This window comes from Dunckerocampus dactyliophorus, chromosome 6 (assembly GCF_027744805.1).
Source record: "Dunckerocampus dactyliophorus isolate RoL2022-P2 chromosome 6, RoL_Ddac_1.1, whole genome shotgun sequence".
NCBI lineage: Eukaryota > Metazoa > Chordata > Actinopteri > Syngnathiformes > Syngnathidae > Dunckerocampus > Dunckerocampus dactyliophorus.
Window position 1 is genome coordinate 3,823,037 of NC_072824.1, and position 19,584 is coordinate 3,842,620.

The following is a 19,584-nucleotide window of genomic DNA, read 5'->3' on the forward strand; positions in this document are numbered from 1 at the left end:
TTAGGACTGCTCAGAGGATCAATAGGACTCCACGGCCCTCTCTGCAGAGCATCCACCAGCAGTCCACAGGCGAGCTGCCTCCATCATCATGGGACCCACCCACAACATGGACTGTTCACACTTCTGCCCTCAGGACGCAGGTACAGGAGTGTGAACCCGTCTAAAGAACTCATTCTACCCCACTGACATCAGACTCTTAAACAGCTGAACAGAACATTACACTTGAAATTCTCTTTTTGCACAGCACACAGTTTTCATTTGTATATACACTATTTTTATGCCTTAATATTTATCTTGTTTATTTTACTTACCAATTTTTTCTCTTATTTTTTAATATTATTATATAATGATATTGTATTTATTTCTTATATACTTATACTATTTTTTTATGCTGGTATTCTGAGTGGACAGCAAAGTAAGAATTTCATTGTGCAGGGAAACATGTTTCTTTTCTGTGCACATGACAACAAACACTGAATCTCGAAGGTGGAAGAGCTGACAGAATGGTCTGGAATGGTCCCTGTGCCATCAAACAACAGCTCTGTGAGAATCTGTGTCGAATGCGTCGACCTCACCCACCTCAACAAAGCAGTGTGCAGAGGAAATACATCTTACCTTCGGTGGAACACACACTTGGATCTCTTGCAGGAGCGCAGGTCTTCAGCAAGTTGGATGCCAATCGAGGATTCTGGCCAATCCTGTTGTCACCAGAGTCAGCAAGGTACACAACGTTTATAACCCCGTTTGGACGTTTCCACTTCAACAGGCTACACTTCGGTATAGCCTCAGTGGCCGAACACGTCCATGACGCTCGACGGACTACAGGGATTTGTGTCACATGGACAATGGGCCTCATTCACGAACATCTTCTTAAAAGTCTTCTTAAGAAGTGTACTTAAGAAGGCGCGGGTTGGAAACTGCGCCGCATTCACGACACGTTCTTAAGTAGGGATAATCGTTCGCACCGGTGTTCTTAGGTTGATGAATGCCAACTGCGATGCACGTGCATGTAAGGCCTAATTTGCATAGGTCACCGCCTATTATTTCCTATATAAGGTAAAAAATGTGCCGTGCGCAACAGGCAGCTGGAGGCGGAGATGGCAACGCGCAAGGGCAAGACTGAGGAGCAGCTGGACAACAAACAGAAGAAAAAGTTCAATTCTACAGAAATAGAGGTGCTTTTACAAGGAGTGAGTGAACACAAGACCACCTTATTTTCACGTGTATCCACCGGTTATCAGGCCATCCAAAAAGAGTCGGCATGGAGCACCATTGCAGGAAACATAAATGCCGTTTCCACGGAGAAACGCGCCACCGCAGAGGTTAAAAAGAAGTGGTTTGACTTAAAATAGACTAAAAAAAAAAAGATTGGACTGCACCGGAGGGATCTGGAGGAAACGGGAGGTGGGCCATCAATCAGAAACCAAACCATTTCGGAAACTCGAGAAAATATTTACACAATCATGATGGAAAAATAAAGTCAAAATACATAGTTTGTGTGTGACAATGTATTTTTTCTGTGGTTACATTTGATTAGACGCTGCCTAATTAATACAGCAGACCCGTGCTCTGGCTCAAGACGTGGCTGGGGGCGCATGTCGTTATCTGGGGGTGCTCCGTGCGCAATAGACACACCACGTTTCATTGCGATGTTATTCTGATGATCCTGAACACCTGCAAGAACAGAGAGGGAAGCCTGAAGCGGGACATCAAATATTGGTGGCTTTCAGCAAATAAATCTAATGGTCCCTTTACATTCTCTCTCTGCGCAGCGCACGTCCAGACAGCTACTTTTTTTTTTGATGAATTGGGATTTGCATATATATTTATCCATGGAGTATATTTTAGTTGTTTTGATGATAAATAATTGTTGGGATATTTTATTTGCACTACATTTTTTGAGATCAGGTTGCAAAATCCATCATGATGGCGATTGCGCATTGAAAGTGCAAGCTTTGCTTGTGCGTAAGAGTCCTCCTGAGCGTTCGTAGAATTTGTTCTTAGATCTAAGAACTGTGAGTTAAGAACACGTTTCGTGAATGCCAAAAATCTTCGTAAGAAGGCTTTAAGAACACATTTGTGCGTAAGAACGTTTCGTGAATGAGGCCCAATGTTCTTGTATGGGGCGAGAACCAATAGGAACACGACACCAGACTTCACGCAGTGTTACACGTTACAAGAAACCGGTGTCACACTTAATAGCCGGGCCCGGATAAAATTAAAGCTGTGAAAGAAATTAAAGAGTAAAGTTCGTAGCTTCCTTGGCATGGTAAACCAGCTTGGGAATTTCATCCCAGGGCTAGCAGAAAAAGACAAGCATCTGAGGGACCTTCTTACCAAAAAAAATCAGTACATCTGGAGCTGCGCACAGACAGAGTTTGACCAACACAACCCACCCAGCAAAAATTGGTTGAAAAGACATCATGTCCAGGCGTTGAAACAACGTTTAGATTTGGTTGAAAAGTGAAAAAGGTAAAAAGCAGTCTTTTTCAGGTCGTTGGAAAAGACATCTCCATGAAGACATTGCTTTGGTGTCTAAACGTAATTTAACACCTGAATTAATTCTTATAAATAATCACAAATTCAGGACTGAATTTTTACCCTTAAAAAAAAAAAAAAGACAATTTAACAAAAAATGTATCAATAAAACATTTACTGTTCTCTGTACATGGACAACCCAAAAAACAACAACATAATCTTATATCCAGAAGAACATGATATAAAAGGATGTAAAACAAAAAAATGGACTTCAATACAGTCATGACTGTAGATAATACTGTACATAAAGTGAAATGTTTCCATCTCATATCACAACTGATCAGGGCCAAAACTAGTGTGGACCGATGAACTCAAACAACCGAAGTTCCTCCCTGATGTTTCCTCGTCAATGCTGCACTGAACATGAGGAAGGTTATAGTTAATACATTTTTGACATGAACTGCACGTATTGTGTATTTAAAATCATATTTTTTTCCCTAAAATAGCATTTGCAAGCAGTAATTTATTTACACATCCAGTGCAACATCATCATTCATTTGGAGTCGTGTTTGTCACCCAACAAATGTCCAATACAAGTTGTGGACACACCTGTTTTATTTTTTAAGCTAGCCTCCACCACCAGATCGCCCAGGAGCATGTTTGAAATGGTCTGCCATAGTACGTGAAATTTCATGGTCTTTGGCTTTGCTGTCCCACCTTTTGACAGCAGCTGCAATGACAAAGAAAATCATAAACATTTCTTTATTCCTAAATTATACAAAACAATCAAATGAACAAAAAAAATGTGTACGTTGTCGCATTTCAAATTTCTAGACAGAAAAATAAATTAAAAAAAAAAAAAAAAAACAAAGTTGTGAAACTCCATGTGTACCTGTCACAATGGCGTAAAGTTCTGTTGGTTGGAATGCCCTTTTGGAACCGTGGCCCTTCATATTGAATGAAGACATCAGGGAGTTTGTCATCAGCCTGAAAAATTAGCACAGGAGGTGTCTACACTTACTGGTAATCAGTTAACTTCTTGTGCTATTTAAGAGCTGGGGAGGGACGATGACAGGTGAGGTTTGGAGGAATATTATGTTTGATGTTCATAAAAAGTGTTTACGTCAAGCATTTTTTTCTCTCTCTCTTTTTTTTTTTTTCAACCTGATTTCAAGTGGTGCTATAATTAGCACTCGCCAAGTCCATGCCTTTTTAAAGATTGCAGTTAACTCTCTCCAAACATCAACTGCAGCTACAGAAACACTTGTGCCCTCTGGTCAGGCTACCTGACGCTTACGGTGAAAAGGAATGGTGGGCATTTATGAAGGTGTGGTTGTCAAGCAAAGGTGGAGATATTTGAATTAGGAGCATTGTGAGCTGGCAAATTACATAAGTCAACCAAATCCTTAACAGCATGTTGAATCTCATGGAGTCTGATCTAGGCAGACCACAAGAAAATGACTGGGTTGTTTGAGTTCACATTTTGTGGATTGGTAGACACACCAGATATCCAAATATGGGTGCTACAGCAATGGAAAAGTGAGCTTAGCATAATATGTCCCCTCTAAAATGAGATGTGGTTATTGATGATGTGTAGCCGCCAGGAACATCCCTAGTTGTGATGAGATTAGACTGTTCAATCTTACCATGTCTGGATATTGAGTGTCCTAGACTGGAAGGTGTAGGACTTTGATGGCTTGATCGGTGATTGGAAGAGTTGGGACGCTCCCTTCTAGAGCGGGACTGCCCTGGAACACCAACAAGGCACACGTGGGACAGGAAGACAGGAAAATGCTTTGAATGATTACGTGAACTGAGGAAAAGCTATGTGAAATCAATTTCCCTCACTTTTCCAAGGCCTGGAAATGACAATTTTCTCATTCTATGACTGTTCCAGGGTTTTCATATGTGTAGGATTTCTGTATTAGTGCACTTTGTTTCTACACACTTCCCCAAAAAATGTCTAAGTTAATTATCTTACCATATCTGGAATATGAGTGTCTGGGGGTTGAGCCCACTGATGACTGAGAACAAGAAGTGGAACATCCTCCATCACTTCCATGACTTGATTGGTGATCGGGGGAGTTGGAACGCTCCAACCCTGTAACACCAAGATGGCATGTGTGGAACAGGAAGACAGGAAAATGCTGTAACTGAGAAAAAGTCATGTTTTAAATACATTTCCAGAACTTTTCCAGGCACGGAAATAATCTTTTTCCAATTCAATGATTTTTCTACGGTATTTGTGTTTTTTTGAACACATGAGTTTATATTTACAAAGTTACCTGTTTAGTTTGGGCATGTCATTTTTGGGCAGAAGCCTACAAAAATAGGCCTCTGAATATTCTCATTCATCCAGGTCATTGTATTCTCAGTGCATTCAATCGATTGTAACCGATGTGTCCCACCTAGTCTTTGAGCATGAACTGGACTAGAGCTGTCCCATCTAGTCTTTGAGTATGAACCCATGAAGCCTGCTCGGATGAAAGGCAAAACGTCCTCTAAGACAACCCGAACAGTCCACCTGCCTCAAAAAATAGGTTTGGGGACAAGAGGTTAAATAAGTAAATATATAAATCATTTAAATGTGAGTGTGAATGGTTGTTTGTCTATATGTGCCCTGCCATTGGCTGGCCACCAGTCCAGGGTGTACCCCGCCTCTCGCCCGAAGTCAGCTGGGATAGGCTCCAGCATACCCCGTGACCCTAATGAGGATGAAGCGGTATAGAAAATGGATGGATGGGCTAAATTTGGACCAAATCAGACGGACTAAACTCAACCCAATTTTCAACCTCTAATTTTTGAGGCTAAATTTGGACCGAATCCGACAGACTAAATGCAGCCCAGTTTTCAACGTCTATTTTTTGGCTAAATATGGACCAAATTAGGCGGACTAAACGCAGCCCAATTTTCAACGTCTATTTTTGGGCTAAATATGGACCAAATCAGACAGACTAAACGCAGCCCAAATTTGAACGTTTATTTTTGGGCTATATATGGACCAAATCAGACGGGCTAAACTCAACCCAATTTTCAATGTCTATTTTTGGGCTAAATTTGGACCAAATCAGACGGACTAAATGCAGCCCAATTTTCAACGTCTATTTTTGGGCTAAATATGGACCAAATCAGACGGACTAAACGCAGCCCAATTTTCAACGTCTATTTTTGGGCTAAATTTGGACCAAATCAGACGGACTATACGCAGCCCAAATTTCAACATCTATTTTTGGGCTAAATTTGGACCAAATCAGACGGACTAAACGCAGCCCAATTTTCAACGTCTATTTTTGGGCTATATTAAGGCAATGACTTACCGACCAGATTTAGTCCAAAAAAGAACGTCCAAATGACGTCTGGTGTTTGGTGGGAAGGATGACCTCACCACGACTGCTGTGCTGACGCTTTATGAACCCAACAAAGAGCTGAAGCTGTCGGCGGACGAGGGAGAAGGGGCCGGTGGCGTATGCATCTCGTTCGTTGACTGACACAGAACAAAGGTATGCACAAGTGGAAAAAAAAGCACTGGCACTGACATGGGCATGTGAAAGATTCAGAGACTTCCTCATTGGGAGACGTTTTTCACTTGAGACTGATCACAAGCCACTAGCTAGCCTTTTAGGACAACAAGCTTTAACAGAGCTACCACCAAGAATACAGAGATTTAGACTTAAACTTATGCGATACAGCTTTGACATCTCACATACGACAGGCAAGGACTAGACACAGCAGACACTGTCACGTGCTGCAGTACCCTCAAACTCAGATCAAGACAAAAACTTAATGAAAGAGACAAACAGTTACATTGAGGAGCTGGTAAGCAATATGCCAGCTAGCGACAGGTACATGATAAAGTTGAGAGAGCAACGAAAAGAGGACGTTTGTTCTGAAGTCATGTCATATTGCCAGAATGAGTGGCCAGATTATGGTAGACTTTCAGGTATAGTAAAAGCATACTGGTCAAAGAGAGCAATGGTAACCATGCATGATGGTTTGCTACAAAAAGGTTCCAGACTTGTTATTCCTACAATGCACAACTAAGTCTTGGCAAGAGAAGCGGTGTGGTGGCCAGGCCTGAGCAGCCAACTGAATGAGATGGTAAAAAATTGCACAAAATGCACTGAAGAACAAGCCAACTCGGTTGAGCCACTGTTACCCAGTGAGCTTCAAGAGAGACCGGGTCAAAAACTAGTGTAACTAATGAGTAATTCAGACAGAGTCCTGATAGCAGTTTACTATCAATCCAGGTTTAATGATTTGCCCGACTGAAATGCATCTCTTCTCTTTCCTCACAAACTAGGTGTCACTGTGAACATAGCACTTCCAACATGAATGGACAAAACATTTAAATAAAATACACACACACAAATCTATATATAAATGATGAATGTCCCTTAAACTGTCCTGAGCACAATTTAAGATTTGCTGGCCAGCATAGTCTATAGAGCTCTATACGTGTATGTATGGGCGTTGTATGATGGAGTGAGTGTGTGCTCAGGTGCCTGGGATGCTCCAGCAGCAGCAGGATGATGACGATGACGAGGAGATAGATGGTGTCCTCTTCCTCCACTATGGCCAACAAGGAACAGCAACAGTCTCTCCCATCCAATTCACTAGCAGGAAAACAGGATAGTGTCATGCAGTGATGGATAGAGCAGACAGGCCTGGCACACACAAGTGGCTCTCCTATACACTTTCTGACTATGTGCGAGCCTACAGCACTCTATGCAACAGTATAATGCAAATTGCAATATGAACAGACACACAGAACATAGTCACTTATATCATGTCGAATAACCTTCTGCTATCAACTAACACATTCACATCAATACAAATGAATGGCAAACTCCGCCTAGCATAGCAGCTAATTAGCGATTAGCGATTGACACACTAATACCATTAGTTTGCTTATTTTACATGACACGCAGCTGTATAATATAAATGACATTGCACATCTGACATGAATGCTCACCTAGCAGGAAAACAGCATAATGTCATGCAGTGATGGATTGAGCAGACAGGCCTGGCACACACACAAGTGGCTCTGCTTATACACTTTCTGACCATGTGCGAGCCTCTGATCTGTATTATATATGTGGATAGCTCATACGCCTCACGCCGCCGTGCAAGCCGCTGAAGCCAAAGAACTCACATCGCGACTACATTCGCACAGCGTATATAGTGTACAAAGCAGATGAAGAGGATCGCAGAACTTCTATATTTTACATTAAAAAGCGGGGAGATTCTCCCATTCCTTCAAGTAACGCAACCTTCGTCCCTTAAAAACGATTTGATACGTTATTCTCTATTTTTTGGCTATATTAAATGTACTTTTTCCGTTTCCAATTCTCATTGCCTTTGGGACAAAATTCTACTCTGCACCCTGGCTCAGCACTCCCATAGAGCAATGCATAGTTTTACTCCTCTAGAAAGAGATTTTAATTTTAACTGCATATTCCTTCCCTTTTTTTCCACTAAAATCCATGGTTATTATCCTTTACTTTTTTTCTTACTTTCATACAATTCACTATGCTCTCGTCAGTACAAAATATGAATCATAAAAGCAAGTGACTTTGGACAGGTTTTTAAAATCATTTAACATTTTGCTGATTTTTTTTGTGTTATGAAATAGAAATAACCTCTTTTCTGATGTAGAAATATATTTTAACAAAAACAACAGGAATAATATGTGATAACCATAATGTGTAGTAACCATAAATAGATACACCCGCACACACACACACACACACACACACACACACACACACACACACACACACACACACACAAAAAACAACAACACTGAAACAAAACCACATGCTTTGGGTAAGACAATACGTTGTTTGCAATCTCAAACATACCGGTATGCATGTTCAGTAATATTATTTTCCAGAACATATCATATGAATGAATCTTTTTACGTTCGTCATTCAGCAGCAGCAAAAAAAAAAAATTGTTTATCCAAATGAAGGGTCATGCCGGGTCAATTGTATTCAAGATTCAAGAGAGTTTTATTGTCATGTGCATGGTAAAACAGCAGTTATACCATGCAATGAAAATCTTATTCTGTTCATTCTCCCAAGAAAAGAAAGAAAACAAATGAAAGAATAAGAACATAAGAAACATAAACACATAAACATATATACCAATAAATTAAGCAACAACAACAGACGAGACATTAATACAAGTAAATAATACAGATAAATAAATAAATAAAGTGCTATGAGTGTGTGCGTGTGTTGCGTGCGGCGTGTGCGAGTGCTTCGTTGAGGAGCCTGATGGCCTGTGGGTAAAAGCTGTTTGCCAGCCTTGTGGTCCTGGACTTCAAACTCCTGTAGCGTCTGCCTGACGGTAGGAGTGTGAATAATGAGTGTTGTGGATGTGTGCTGTCCTTGATGAGGTTGTGTGTTCTGCGTAGGACTCTAGATTTATAAATGTCTTGCAGTGAGGGGAGGGCTGCCCCAACAATGTTCTGTGAGGTCTTGATCACCCGCTGGAGTGCCTTCCTATCACGTGTTGCAAACTGGCTTGCTAACTGCACTGCATACAATGCCTGGTAAGCATCATGGAAGCACTGAGATTCTCCCATTCTTCAAGTAACGCAACTTTCGTCCCTTAAAAAAATACATATATCATGATATAACAAAAAAGTACGTCAATTTCCTCTTAGCTATTATAGAGCTATATAAAGGTATCAATTCTGGACATACATTTAATCAGAGGAATTTTACACGATCGAAAATATGAGAGATCGACAGTGCAAAACCCTTAAATTATCAATTATAAATCAACATTTCAATCATACTTACAGGTGAAATGTTCGTCCACAGCCTTTGAACTGGCGATGTGTGCAGTTAATAGCTGCACATGCAGGCATCTTAAGGCAAAATTTGTGTCCAATCCGAATTAATAAAAGAAGTTCACCACGAATGCAAAAGCTTGTCCGAGAAGTGTTTCTTGCGAGTCGCAATATGGCGGCCGTGTGGCTTCACAACTCATCGCCAATGAGCTATTGTGTCAACTATGTTTCCTGCAGGGATTTTTTAAGTCCACCAGGTGTCAGTATTCAGCAACACAGTATCAATACAGTGTGTCACTGCGTCGAATAGTATTCAGATATATAATACAGATCAGTGCCTCCAACGCGCAGCAATAGATCGGGGCCATTCCACGTATAGAGTTCAGTGAAAAATATGCTAAAGAAGGAAGTGACGTCACCCCGCGCATGCGTGGCACCGATTGCGTCCGGGTACGTATTACGTAAAGGCAATGAGAATTGGAAGGGGAAAAAGTACATTTAATATAGCCAAAAGATAGAGAATAACGTACCAGATCGTTTTTAAGGGACGAAGGTTGCGTTACTTGAAGGAATGGGAGAATCTCCCCGCTTTTTAATTCAAAATATAGATGTTCTGCGAGCCTCTTCATCTGCTTTGTACACTATGTACGCTGTGCAAATGTAGTCTGCTACGTACGAGATGTGAGCGGTAAAATGGCCTCTCTGTGGCTTCAGCGGTTTACACGGGCGCGTGCGACGTATGACCTATCCAGATTTTTTTCGTACAGATCAGTGGCCTTCCAAAACAGGTCATGAGCTCCTTCAGCCATTGGCCATTGAAGTTCTCTGCTTGACGCAATGGATTGTGGGTACACGTTAAAGTAGTTTTGATTTCTTCTTTGAAACTTGTATTGGTACTTGCGTGGTATATTTAAAATCTACCTTTAGAGTGTTAGTGACTGTGTGAAGTTTGTACAATAGGTTTGTAAGATGAAACCGTGAATCAAACTATTACACTGAGTAATGATCTGCGATTTTCGATAAATTTGTAAACTCGTTGTGAGGTTTCCAATACCACATTATTTGCTTCTGCTAAAGAAAGGACTTCTGTTTGCTCACTAACTTTTTAAATTACAAACTTCATAAATTCGCCACACCACTGTATAAACCGCAGGGTATAAAATAAAAAAAAAACCAAGTAGTGGCTAATACACTGGAATGTACAGTAACTGTAAAATCACAGCTGTGAAATTACAGCAAATAACAGTAACTGTATTGTAATGATCTGTAAAATCACAGCTGTAAATTACTGTTACTCCAAAAGTCATGCAATTATTAGCCAGTAATTTACTGTGAATTTACATTTAAAAACATGCCAATGTCCTTTTGTGTACTTTGTATGACTGATGAGATGACGATTGCATTTAAGTTGAAGTTATAAACAAAAACTGATTTGTATTTACCATATTATATTTTTTATTAATATAATTTATATGAACACGACCATTATATTAGCAAGATTACTATTGCAACAACACATCATTCATCAGTAAAAATGAACTTTTCTGACAGTAGGCTAAACCCAGCTCCCGCTCCTTACTAACTGGAACAACGTTCCTCATCACCGAAATCTGACCAGAACTCGGCTCACGGGCCGAAGTGGGGGGTAAGTCAGCTGATGCACTACAATGCTGATGGGGATGTCATACAACTTCATGTAAAAAATTCCAACTATCCCTTTAAGAAAGTGAATTCATACAGTATGTGGGGCTATCTTATTCATGGTGAACATTCAGTATTTTAACATAGACGTGGGGTTTTTAACCTTTTCCACCTCAGGGCCCAGGGCCCATTCAAATAATACAGCGCACACCTGTCCCCAATTATCTCCACTGGCTCTTCAGCATGTTGAAGCCTCTCCTCGTCGCCAGATTGTACCGTTCTGCACACCTGCTCTCCGCTCTGCCCAGCTACGGGTGTTAACTATTTTCTCGCTTTTAGCTTTTGCCTTGCAGTACTCCTTGCCTTGTGTTACCTGCACCTGTTTTCAGTTAAGTACCTGCTAGTTCTTTATCCTCCATGGCTTTTCCAGCAACACCTTGCTTTAGTGCAGTGGTGTCAAACTCGTGCCATGGAGGGCCGAGACACTGCAGGTTTTCTTTCCAGCAGGTGACTTAATTTATGAGCTCCTCACCTCAGATTGGAGGAGGTGTTGATCGTTAAAATCACCTGCTTTAGTGACTGACTGGAAAGAAAACCTGCAGTGTCTCGACCCTCCATGGCACGAGTTTGACACCCCTGCTTTAGTGAGTATTCCTTTTTTCCTTGCACCTTTTTCTGCAAGTGTTTTTTGTTTTATAGTTTTTGGACTCTTTGTGTTATACTGCACTTTTGGACTGCTTGATGCCACCTTAGTTGTCAGTATGTGTTACCTCCTTGTGAGGACACTTTTTATATTAAAGATCTTTTTTTTGTTACATCCCGGATTGGTCTCCTCTGCTTTGGGATTCAAACCCTGGCCACAGCCAGACCTGACACTTACATGCTAAACACTGCCACAGAAAAGTGTAAGATACTCTTCTGCTGTTACATAGTCTTTATTTGATGTTTATTGTTGTGAAAATTTGGAGGTACGTTGGCCGAGAAGGGTAAAACCTTTTAACAAAAAGCAAAACAAATTACAACTGCATCACACGGATGGGGATTGTCCTCCTATTATAACCTCATTAGACTATTTAATAGACTCTTGTAGTACATCTGTTCCTTCCCTCTGGTAAATACCATTTCACAACTCCAACGACCGGCCACATGTGCAACAAAATCATGTCAAGCAGCTCAAGTGTGTGCCACAAAACGGGTAAAACATGATGCCAATGTCCTCCATTCACACCCGCCACAACTGTTACCGCTTCCTGTCTGATTCGTGGGGTCCACTCCCCTTCCGGGTGGTGAAATTGTAATTTGTTTTGCTTCTTGTTAACGTGTTTTGCACTTCTCGGCCACCGTAACGAAGAGATAGAGAAGAAAAGAAAAGGAGTCAGAGGGGGACAATACAGAGAGAGACAATAACAATAACAGAACAACAGAAACAAACAGAAGGACTACATCAGCAAATATCTATGACAGCCATAATGTCCATAAGAGAAATAACAAAATAATGTCAACTACCACAGTGATAATACTGTTTTAAGACAGTTATTAGTGATAACGGTAATAATGAAAATATTAACCATAATGATGAGTGACTAACTAATCTTATTGCCGACATCATCACTGTAATAAAAATAACATGACAATACCATGAATAAATCAGTGAGTTGTGTTGGGACATACGTATGTACTGTGAGTGTGCATTTGTACGTACATGTATCTCTGTAGGTGTGAATGTACATATACAGTACGTGCATATACTGTGTGTGCGCTCATGTGTGTATGTGTAATTGTCACTGAGAATGTATGAAAGATGAGGGTCTGCTTCCTATCGCCCAGTAAGTCCCACCCCACACAGCCAGCCACAGGCCTCCACCACCAGAGCGCCACCGCCTCTGCCAACAGGAAAGAAGTCCACCCACGACCAGGAGCGCCTCCCGGAGAGGTTGCACCTCACCCGTAAGCCACAGGGAGGCCAAGTGCCCAGCCCCTGCAGAGCACCAGAGCAGAAAGACAAGACCAGCCGCCGGGCCCTACCAGCCTCTGGGAGCCAGACCAAACCCCACCCCCAAAATCAACTGTGCACCGCCCACCCACCAGAACGATATCCTCGACAGGCCTGCAGTCAGATAGGGGAAAGGCAAAGACGCAGAACAACCACCCAGGCCCACAACCCCCGCAAGTCAGACCACGCTCCACCCAACAGCATAGACCAGCTCCCACAGCAGCCACCGCAGCGTAGCATCGCCCAGCCACCACAATGGCATGCAGGCTGCCAGCTGCACGGACCCCGCCACCCAACCCCGCCAGTCCAAGGGCAGCACCTCAAACTGCACCCCTAGCGAAAGCCCTGGCACCAATTGGCCCCACGGACCCCTCCCCTCGCGAAGGGCAGGTGAGCCAGACCAAAGCACCCCAACAGCCAGGCTACCCTGAGTGAGCCATCACGTCCCGGCGGACAGGTCAGCGGACAGGTCCACAACTGCAGCCCTGGCCGTGCCCAGTAGACAGGCGTCACGGGGCAGGCAGGAGGTGCCCAGATCCAGCACACTGCACTCGTGTATATGATGAGATGGGATTGTGTCTATTACGCAGTTAAAAATATCCATCCATCCATCTTTTATGCTGGAGCCTATCCCAACTGACGGGCAAGAGGCAGGGTACACCCTGGACTGGTCGCCAGCCAATGGCAGGGCACATATAGACAAACAATCATTCACACTCACATTCGACGCTATGGACAATTTAAATTAATTACATTGTGTAAGAAAGGGCCGCAATCTTGGTGCCACACCGTCTACAGGGTAAGTCTAAAGAACACCACAGGGAGACTTCCTGATTGTACCCCCTTATAATTAATGTGTGCAAATGAATTACATTGTTCTGTTTATGGGGGGTAGCTTACATCTCATAAGGACTTCCTCTGGCACCGTTTATCACACCCATGCTACAGACAACCTCCTGCTGAGGGGCCGACTAAGTTTGAAGGGACTGCGGGGTGTGCTCAGATACAAGAATTGAAGCGCTACAAAGGCTATAACAGTAATTTGCATAAGATGTGCTTAAGTTATACCTGTAAACTATAAATTTTCCCATCACAATAGCTAATGAGGTGATTAAAACTGGGGGACAGCTGAGGTATGGTGGGCTCCTATGGAGAGAAATTTGTGTCTTTATCCAATCAAACCAAAAAAATGATTTGCAAACAAAAATTATGGATTTGCAAGAAAAAAAAATGATTTGCAAACAAAGATTTGTAAGCAAAAAACTTTTATTTGCAAATCCAGAATCTTTTTTTTTTTTTTTTTTTTGCAAATCTCTCTTTGGATGAACTTCATTTTTTGGATGCGCCTCAAAACCTCTCCACCCGCATGTGCATTTGAATATACAGACCTTTTCCAAAAAATTTGAATGTCATGGAAAAATTGTTCAATTTCCATAATTCCATTCAAAAAGTTAAACTTTCATAGATTATAGATTCAGGGACCACAATTTAAACGATTTCAAGTATTTATTTGTTTATTTTTACATAATTTGGGCTTCCAGCTCATTAAACCCACGAAAACAGCAATTCAAAAAAATTGAATACTGTGAAGAAATCAGCCCAAATTTTGCAGGGCATGAATGTTTTAAACTGAGTGTCACACACTAATCATCTACTAAACTCAAATCACCTGCACAGGCTTCCCCAGGTGTCATTAAATTGCTTCAGTTTGGTTCAATTGTCTCATTTCGGTTCAATATGGGGAAGAGTGCAGACATGACAACTGGCCAGAAGACCATCATTGATACCCTCCATAGGATGGGTAAGCCACAAAAGTTCATAGCTAAGGAGGCTGGTTGTTCACAGAGTGCTGTGTCCAAGCATATCAATGGAAAGTCTAGAGGAAGGGCAAAATGTGGCAGGAGAAGATGCACCAGCAAAAGAGATGACCGTGGGCTTCAGCGGATTATCAAACAGGGAAGATTCAAGAATCTGGCAGAGATTCAGAAAGAGTGGAATGAGGCGGGAGTCAGAGCTTCAAAAACCAGCACATTCAGACGCATCCGGGAGATGGGCTACAACTGTCGGGTTCCTCGGGTCAAGCCACTTCTGAACCTGAGCCAACGTAGGAAGCGTCTCCACTGGGCCAAGGAGAAGAAGGACTGGACTGTTGGCCAATGGTCCAAGGTCCTCTTTTCCGATGAAAGTAAAGTGTGCCTTTCATTTGAGAATAAAGGTCCGAGGGTTTGGAGGAAGACGGGTGAGGAACAGAATCCAAGCTGCCTGAGGTCCAGTGTGAAATATCCACAGTCCGTCATGATTTGGGGTGCAATGTCCGGTGCAGGTGTTGGTAAACTCTGCTTTCTTAAATCCAAGGTCACCGCAACAGTCTACCAGAATGTTTTAGAGGACTTCATGATTCCTTCTGCTGAGGATCTGTATGGAGATGCAGATTTCATCTTCCAGTAGGACCTGGCCCCTGCCCATACCGCCAGAAGCACCAAAACCTGGTTTGATGCCCATGCCATCACAGGGCTTGACTGGCCAGCCAACTCACCGGACCTAAACCCCATTGAGAATCTATGGGGTATTCTCAAGAGGAAAATGAGGGGCACCAGACACAACAAAGAGCTGATTCCCAACCAAGTACTGAAGATTGACATCGTTTTAAAAGTACCATATTTTAATTGATTTGATGTGATCCTAATTTTTCTTTTTTTTCCTGCAAAAACTGAGAAGTAAATGGTGATTTCTTCACAGTATTCTAATTTTTTTAATTCCTGTTTTCATGGGTTTTATGAGCTGGAAGCCCAAATTACGTAAAAATAAACACTTGAAATCGTTTAAATTGTGGGACCTGAATCTATAATCTATGAATAACTTTTTGAATGGAATTATGTAAATTAAACAACTTTTCCATGACATTCAAATTTTTTGGAAAGGGTCTGTACAGCGCTCTGTGCCTGTTATGGGCAGGGCCTCCTCTGAACGATGTTAGAAGCCTTTTTATTGGTCAGTCTCGAATGCTGGGCTGACAACTTCCGCCCTCAAGAGAGTGAAACTACTAAAAGGCAGTCGACGTAGAAATACCACCCCCGGAGAACTTGGTACTTCAGGTTATTCAGAACTTTTCAATTTTAGTTGCATATTCAAAGCAGCCCTGATTAAAACAAGACTATCATGTCTGATTGCATTGTTATTGTTAGACAGATCCCGGGCTGCCTTGAAGATATAACTAAGAGGAAAAGTTAAGAATAAACATAGCGATATTTGCGGTGTTGAGTAGGTGTCCACTAGCGATGGGTAGATGAGGCATCACGTATCGTTTCGACGCATGACACACTGTATTGACACTGTGTTACTGAATACTGACACCTGGTGGACTTTAAAAATCCCTGCAGGAAACATAGTGACAAACACAAAATGATCCCACACGGCAGAAAATGTACGTTTTCCATGGAGGTCCTCCATCTTTGACCGCAATATTCGCCAAGCAATAAACGCGTCAATAACTCGATGCTCCTTTTGCGCTTCCATCCTATTGACAGATGCGCTTCCTTATAAACAGTTTGGCTCACGACTGCCGTGTCGACACAGTTCCTGCATTGGTCACGTGACTATCTTAAAGCGGTAGGCGCAACGACACGGGGTTTGCCCTGGGAGCTCGGCGCACGCATCGGCGCATCTGTGTCGCTGGACCCATCACTAATGTCCACTGTGTTTTCCTGAAAAGAGAAGCGAGGCAGATGTATCCTTATAACTGTCAGGTGTGGCAGTGGCCAAGGTTTGGATCCCAAAGCAGAGGAGAACAATCCGGGTAGTAACAAAAAAAGATCTTTAATACAAAAAAGTGTCCTCACAAAGAGTTAACAAATACTGACAACAAAGGTGGCAACACGCAGTCCAAATATATAATACAAAAGCCCAAAACTAAAAAACAGAAAAAGGTGCAAGGAAAAAAGGTACAAGACTAACAAGGCGCTGCTGAGAATAGTCGAGCAGGATAAAGAACGAGTAGGTACTTAACAGCTGCAGGAAATACAAGCCAAGGAATAACGAGGCAGCAAGGCAAACGCTAAAAGCCAGAATCTAATGTGCGCAAGCTACACTACGATGCCGGGCTGAGCGGAGAGCAGAGGAGTGTGAAGGTACAATCTGGCGTCGAGGAGTAGTTTCAGCCATGCTTAAAAGCCAGTGGAGATCATTGAAGGCAAGTGTGCGCTGACAGCTCCGCCCCCTGCCGGGCCAGCGGTGCACTGCAACATATGGCAGACTGACGGCAGTAAAGCAACACCACAGCACATGACAATAACCTTGTATTTTAAGCCATGTAATAATGTTAACTGCTTTATTACCTTTGGCGTAACGTGGTTAATTTATATATATACTGTATATTTGAGCAATAATAGGTTTTAAGTGTATCATGATATTCTACCCGAAGTTTCATGAATCTCTATTAGCCAAGTCAAAGTCATTATTCTTATTTAATACTGTATTTATGAAATAATTTATTTTGTACTCAGTTGTTAAATGATTATTTTTTGGTGTGAGTGACATGACATGACTGTCAATCAGCTTTGAAACTTACTTGCTGGATGATGACATACCTCCACTCTTACTCTTCTGTCCCAAGAAGATGTCATACACCAACACCACACAGCGTTTCTCAACTATTTCAAAAAATATGTGTCTTATCTTTGTATAGAAATCTGTTAAGTCCTTGGTGTGGTTTGGACCCCAGATGCAGAGGCTGAGAGCTTGTGTGGTGGTAAAGGAACTTTTAATAACAAAAATGCAAAAAGGCAGTTCCACAAACAGAGAGCGATGGTGTCTTGGCAAAAGTAGGAACAGAAAAACAAATAAAGGCAACACCATGAAGAGCAGTACAAACTTGGGAGTAAAGCTGGATGGCAGGGAGGTGACAGGGTCCAAAAGGCATAGCACGAGGATTGTGTAGCAGAAGTCCTCGGACGAGTAGCCAGCCGGAGCGAGACAATAAACCAGTGGCTGCCAGCTGCGGGTAGTCAGCTTAAATAGGTAAAGACGTAATAAGCTACAGGTGTGCCTAGCGTCCCCGCCTCCAGCCTGCTCAAGGTGTGACTGCAAGAAAAGAGAAAACAGGCCAGGAGAAGGCAGGTACCAAGGCAACAACAACTTCAACCACCAGCGATCACTGGCAACTGTGACAGAAATCTCTTATATAAATGGCCAGACTTCATTCTGATTATAAATAATGCCTTGCAACACTTCTAATGTGTTCTGCTTGTACTTTAGAAGAGAGAGAAGATTGTTTTGTCACATGTACATTGTACAGAAAAATGTGTCTTCAGGTCATAGGTCATCATCTTGGTCAATGAAGCATCCATGTGTGGGAAACCCCAAGGGCATTGTGGGTGAAGTGACTTGCCCGAGGACGCAAAAGCAACGCAATTGCCTGGAATGGAGGAAGCAAAAACCCCAAAACCTCCGGTTACTGGATGACTGCTCTACAACCTGATAATTACAATACCCGATTGTCTTCCTGAAGCTTTGCAGTTAAGGGACAGGAAATGAATAACAGCACATGGTTATTTTACATTGGTTAAAAAAGTTAATTAATGAATCAATTATGGCTATTTTGGGGTAGACTATTATTCGTCAAAACATATTGAAATAAAAATTCTATTCACTAGGCCACAGTAATGACACAAATCATTGTCTGTGTCCCTTTTGGGGTCTGCATCCTTCAAGGAGCCAGCCTATGCAGTTGACAAAGGTCAACTGCACAAAGGACAAAGGACAAAGGTCCTTATGAGAGTCCTCCAGACTCAGCTAGAGCGATGTCAAATGGGATGGCCTAGCCTTTGGAACACTTCCTGGTGGTGTCACGTGTTCACACCCGCTCGCTTCTTGCGATATGCCGTCAAGGCCACAAAGTAGCGAAAAAAGATGGACCAAAATATGAAATAATGGAGCCAAAGTTGTTTCAAATTTATTTTGGCATTATGTGCTGCTGGGAAGAGAAAAGCAGCCACCTGCCGACAGATTGATTTCAAGTTCACAGAGAAACCTTGTATATTTAACCATATTATTAACTACTTTATTACTTCTAGCTAGTTGGACAGCACTTTGGTCAACGTGTTTGTTTTTTTTTTTTAAAGGATTTAAATATAGATTTTACACGGTTGTTTGGATATCTACAGTACATCCTATCCATCCATCTTTTATGCCGCTTATCCTAATTAGGGTCACGGGGGTTGTTACGGGGACAGCTGATTGGCCCCACCCTTTTTTTTGGAGCCTATAAATGGGTGCAGGTGTGCCTTGGCTCTCACCTTCCACGCTGCCTCCATTGATGGCAGACTTGGTGTCACAGGAGTGGCGCTAGCCAACACGAATGTGTGGCAATCAATGCAGACGAACACAGTGAACAATATGGAGGATTGAAAGTGCCAAAATTAAATCAATAAATACATCATTAGATAAGTAATTAAATGTCATTAATTAATTAAATATGTCATTAATTAATTAAAATTGGAATTAAATAAATTTTAATTAATTAATGACATATTTAATTAATTATCTAATGATGTATTTATTGATTTAATTTTGGCACTTTTAATCCGGTGCAGTGGCTCATGAATTTATTTTATCTGTCAACCTCGCCCATCAAAGTCGGTGGGCAGATCCTAACACCTGATTGGTTACCCTGCAC

At 42.0% G+C, this 19,584-nt stretch overlaps 1 long non-coding RNA gene across 6 annotated transcripts; it reads right to left on the bottom strand.

Annotated features, from left to right (window-relative positions):
* Positions 1-2,230: 2,230 nt before the first annotated feature.
* LOC129183323 (uncharacterized) lies at positions 2,231-10,152 on the bottom strand. Of its 6 annotated transcripts, none has more exons than XR_008570783.1 (6): positions 9,288-10,152; positions 4,887-7,091; positions 4,460-4,579; positions 4,125-4,226; positions 3,371-3,465; positions 2,231-3,208 (listed from the first exon to the last, which is right to left on the bottom strand). It is a non-coding gene; the product is annotated as an uncharacterized LOC129183323 (long non-coding RNA). The 6 variants fall into 6 exon arrangements; XR_008570782.1 differs by having other exon boundaries at positions 2,231-2,890; positions 3,088-3,208; positions 4,460-7,091; XR_008570780.1 differs by having other exon boundaries at positions 2,231-2,895; positions 3,088-3,208; positions 4,460-7,091.
* Between the last annotated feature and the right edge of the window lie 9,432 nt (positions 10,153-19,584).